The following is a 5,526-nucleotide window of genomic DNA, read 5'->3' as shown; positions in this document are numbered from 1 at the left end:
ATTATGCCTAAAGAAAATAAGGTGAAGGAGGTTGTTTCAAAAATCCTTCAATGTGAATGATTATTTCAGGAGGGCGCTTAGCCCTCCAGTACAGAGAAGACAGACCAGGGGGAGTGGAGTCACATTTCAGAAAGTGATTTTTAAAGAGCACTCTCTAACCAGTGTGGATGAAGAAGCTGTAATGTGGATGATGAAGGAAGTAATGGAAACTCCCAACTCCCATTTCCCTTGCAACCTGTTCAATAAACTGGAGCCTTGGAAGGAGGAGGGGTGTCTCAGGATAACTGTGCCAATGGACACAGCCAGGACTAGTTAAATTCTTGAGATTCCTTACTAGTCTTCCTTGAATCTTACCATGCCACATAAAACTTTTAGGCTTATAATAAAGGAAACAGCAAACAAGGTTCACATTTGCTCTTTTTGACATTGATCAAACTTCCTGACTTCCTCAAGCAAATAAAATATTTTAAAACAAGACAAGATTATTGCCTCTATTAATGTATCTGGTATGCCCTTCCAAGAATATTTTAAGGTTCTGGAATAATATGCATTTTAATGCTTCTGAGCAGAAGGAAAGGGAGAGCGGCGGGGGCGGGGGGGGGGGTGACTTGCTGCCTGAGGTTACCTTGAGACCTGGTCTGGTCTGTGGAAGTCACACGGTTCCAACCCCTGCACACTCAAAAGCCATCCGGGGTGAGTTTCAGATGTAGGCAATTTACATTTATAGACTGGGTCAAGCAAATTCGACAGTTTAAGTGAGCACTGAATGAATGGGAACATAAATATGTTGGGGCCAATAAATGGTTATATTTATAGAGTGCAGTAAAACCCATATCTCTCACCCCACTTGGAGAAATCCTGCCAACCGGATTGAATGCGTGGTCATGATATTGAGTGCTAAAACCACAGGAGAGGTGAACGCAGTTCTTTAAATCGAACTTTCAACTTCTGTAGTACTATTTCAGATGCACTTGACTATTCAATATCCTCTTGGTAGAGAATGAATAATAAGTGCTAAGACACAAGACAAAACAAAACAAAAAATGCAACCAAACAAACAAGCAAAAAACAAAACAAAAAAACAAAAAACACTTCCTTTTAAACTCATTCATACATTTCCAGAATCTATACGAGACTGCCAAACTCTGCCTAATTTGGGAGAAAATATAATCCACATGTTGCTTGATAGGAAGAGAAGGATTAAGCCAGCCTCCAAGTAATAAAAAAAAAAAAAAAGAAAAATGGGTAACTGGTTCCAAGAAACAGCACTCACTGCTGTTTTCTTCATCATGGTGGGTCCTGTTTTGGTAGTGTTGGAGGAGATGCTGAAGACCAGGGCTGGGTTTACTTTAAAGTCTGAGTGTTGGAATAGATTGAGCCTCCCAAATATAAGAAGCACAGCCCCCCACTTGTTGAGTTCCGGTGGGAGGAGCAGGGTCGTCTGACACGCCAAAATTACAGGGGCTGAGTCATGAATACAGAGCAAGCTCACTAAACCGAAGGTTCTTTCTAAAACACAAGCAGAGAAGTCCAAGAGCAGTCTCCTCACCCTTCCCACGTGTCACAGAAAGTGAACACTCCCTCTCTATGGAGGTATTTTGACACTATTTGCGATGTCTCCAGCTCACTGGAGATTCCAAGATTCCTAGGATAATGAAAACTTGGTATTCTGATAATTGACCCATCAAATCTTCCAACTCCCTTAATTAATGTTCATTGTGTTTAATTTCACAATTGGCTGTAGATGTTGGCAAACTCCAGTATCTGACTATTTTTTCCCTAAGAGGTAGGATCAGGCAATGTAAGAGTTGTTGTTTTTAACCAGCTGATAAAATCATGCCATGTCTGGTTGACTGAATAAACTATGAAATCTGGGAGGTTTTCATTTTTACTTTTGACTTGCAAGTAATTTCAAACTTGGAGAAAGGGTCGTAAGGGTAAGACTCCTATAGAGAATTCCGGTGTACCCCTTCACAATATTCGTCAATTGTTAACATTTGGGAACTCTGTTTAATGTCCAAACAATGACTCATAAAAATGGCTTAACCCTGCTCCTTCTGATTTGGGACTCTCTGTCCCACAGACATGTAGACCAAAGCACCAACAGTACTAATTGTACCTTGCTTGTTAGAACAAAACCAAAACCATTCCCTGATGCTGGTCTTTGATTTATACATTTCCCCCCTTGTTAACAAATTATTAAATCTAAATGATATGCTTGTTAAAACGCACTTATTTGGGTAGCCCGCCCCTAACAGCTTGCCTAACTTTACGCATATCACGATGCTAAATTTTGGGCTCTAAGTGTCACAGCGAACAATATCATTTCAAGCCTTTCAATACAGAGGAAAATCTATGACAGCCATAAATGTCCCAGGATTTCCTGTCTTTGGCTCTTGCACTCCATCTGCTGGCTAAAAGTTGCCTGTGAGACAGTTGAGTTGAGCACACCAACTGTTACAATCAATTGCCTAACCCAGAGCCTCTGTGGCACAAGATTAAAACAAAAGAGAAACACTGATATTGTGCCAGCAAAAATGTACTGAATCCACAGGAAAAAGAGCAATACATAAGAAAGAAGATGACTACTGGCTGAAATGGCACCCCTGCTTACCTGGAATGTCAATCCCAGAAACCCACTCCAGGGTTGATGACCCAGTGGGCGATGAAGGTAGGGGAGAATGAAGTACGGATGAAGTTTGGGACACCAGGCATGGGGAACAATCAGCTGATCATCATGATTTTACTTTAAATTTTAGGTAACTTTTCTCCAAGTCACTGCTCTGAAATCTAAACCCTTTGAAGGCAAGAACTGAGTCCAATTTACATTTGTATCATCCATAGACTGTAGATTTTCTTGTCAGATGAGTGAAGAGTGGTAAACTAATTTCTTTGCTTTTGTTTAACACATGCAGGCATGCTGTTAAAGTTTTAATCTGAAATACAAATATTCAAGTAATAGATTATTACTTGAATAGTACACAATAGCAAAATATCTAGGAACTAATAGCTTTTCTGTAGCCAAAGTTATATACACCTATTTAGTCATTTTTTCAATTTCAATCCAACCTATATGCAGAAACTAATTTTCTACTTAGAATCCTAATATTCTCGACTTGGAATGGGCTATAAAAGGTATATACGTTACATCCAAAATCAATATCCGTTAGGGTTTGAAACACTATCATAAATAATTCTACAGATCCCATCTACAGATCCCCTACCCTTTGAAAGCCTGTTCTGGGTTTAATCATATTTGCAACATATCCTTAAAACAGGCAAAATAATTGTCATAATGCCGTAGTACTGACAGTCACACCAGAGTGAAACATGGAGGTGTTGGTTAACTAAGACAACATGGAGACAGCCCTTTATACAACATTGAATTAAAATCTCCAAGGGACCAGATCTTTTTTGCACAAACATCCCCCATTCTTAACTTCGTGTCTGCTTTTGATTTAAGAAGGCTTGCCGGCAAGTTTCCCTCGGGGTCAAAATACAGTGCAATAGTATAGTTCCAACGAAAGGCACAAAGAGTGGAAAATAATATCTGTCATTTCTGAAGACCTACTGTGTGCCATAGATTGTTTGTATATGTTGTCTCATTTAATCTCCCAAAACCCATTTGGGAGCAGAGTTACACACAGAGCTCAGCTCTGGCCTCCTTGTCCCGCTGAAATCTACCATTTGCCTCTGGGGTCAGCTCCGGAAGCTTGCTTCGACAGTCTCTCCAGCATCCCTGAACTTGTATGATCAGTGGTCATCTTCTTGCATAGGCTACCATCATATCTAATCATTATAACATGTTTGTAGAAAAGCAAACATGGTGTGACATTTGGATGAGTTGTTAATATTGAAATACAGCACTTACTTTCAAATATAGGTAAGTGTTTCTACATGAAACTTGACCGAAAATCACTTTTGTGCATTTAGAGTTGGAATTCTATCAGTCAGTTGAAGTATAAAATTATGTTTATTATAGTAAGACTATGCTGAGTATGGAAATCATAAAGATTATGTAAAAGAAACTATGTTAGCTTCTAGATACATCCTTTTTTGAATCAACAAATGTTCATGCAAATTGAAATGATAATATGAGGCAGAATAATAAGGATTATCAATTATATCATAATTGTAGATTTTGTAGAATTGTTTTTGTGTACTAGCATTCTTAAAATTAAATAAAGTGACAAGTAAGAACTGTATTTCTTTTTTCATTTTTTTAAATTCTATGTAAGCCATGATCCTTTTAAGGAAAAATACTATTTAGAAATTCAACCTTTTTATGGATGCTTTAAAATCAGCATGTTAACCTTACCACTAAAAATTTCACAGGAAAAACTCTTAAATCACTCTACAGCAACATCCAGGATAAATCATCTCTGATCTAGATGTAGTAAAAACTAAAGGAAGAAGAACAGAATATTTGCTTAAAAATGAGCTGCTCGGGGGTGCCTGAGTGGCTCAGTTGGTTAAGCGTCTGCCTTCGGCTCAGGTCATGATCCTGGAGTCCCGGCATTGAGCCCCGCATCGGGCTCCCTGCTCAGTGGGGAGTCTGCTTCTCTCTCTGACCCTCCCCCCACTCATGTGCTCTCTCTCTCTCTCTCTCTCAAATAAATAAATAAAATCTTTTTCAAAAAAAATGAACTGCTCAAATACTTTGCTTCTCTACCAGTCAAAGGTGAAAATGGGTTCTATCTAGTATTGAAAAATGTGGGTAGTTAGGGGCCCCTGGGTGGCTCAGTCGGTTAAACGTCTGCCTTCAGCTTGGGTCATGATCCCAGGGTCCTGGGATCAAGCCCTGCGTCAGGCTCCCTGCTCAGCGGGGAGTCTGCTTCTCCTTCTCCCCTGCCCCTCCCCCCTGCTTGTACGTGCTTTCTCTCTCTCCTCTCAGATAAATAAATAAAATCTTTTGAAAAAAATGTAGGAAGCTACCAGAAATCTAATAGTTGACAGTGAAGAAATTATTATTTGTTTCCCATAATGTTAAATTTATAACATTTGGGCATCTGGGTGGCTTAAGCGTCTGACTCTTGGTTTCAGCTCAGATAACGATCTTAGGGTCATGAGATCAAACTCTGCATTGGGCCCTGTGCTCAGCGCAGAGTCTGCTTGAGATTCTCTCTCCCTCTTCTTCTGGCCCATCCCCTGTCAAGTGTGCTCTCTTTCTCTAGATAAATAAAATCTTTTTTTTTTAAAAAAAGTATAACATTTGACTGATAAAATCTTATTAATAAAACTTGTTAATGTAGTATTTGAAAAAAAAAAAGATTAATTCTCTACCCCAACATTTATTCATAGCCTTTGCAATGTAACTTTGAGGACCCTCCCTTGAAGAGGGGGAGTCTATTTTCCCACTCTGAATCTGAGCAGCTTTGTGATTTACGCTAGCCAACAGAACGCAGCAGAAGTGACTGATAATGCCAGTCCTAAGCTTAATCTCTAGAGACCTCACTGGTTTGCATGCTTCTGCTCTCACTCTTTGAACCCTACTGTGCCCTGAGAACTGGCTCAGTTGTCTACTGG

This window comes from Halichoerus grypus, chromosome 4 (genome assembly GCF_964656455.1).
Source record: "Halichoerus grypus chromosome 4, mHalGry1.hap1.1, whole genome shotgun sequence".
Lineage (NCBI taxonomy): Eukaryota > Metazoa > Chordata > Mammalia > Carnivora > Phocidae > Halichoerus > Halichoerus grypus.
Note: the sequence above shows the minus strand (reverse complement) of the source record.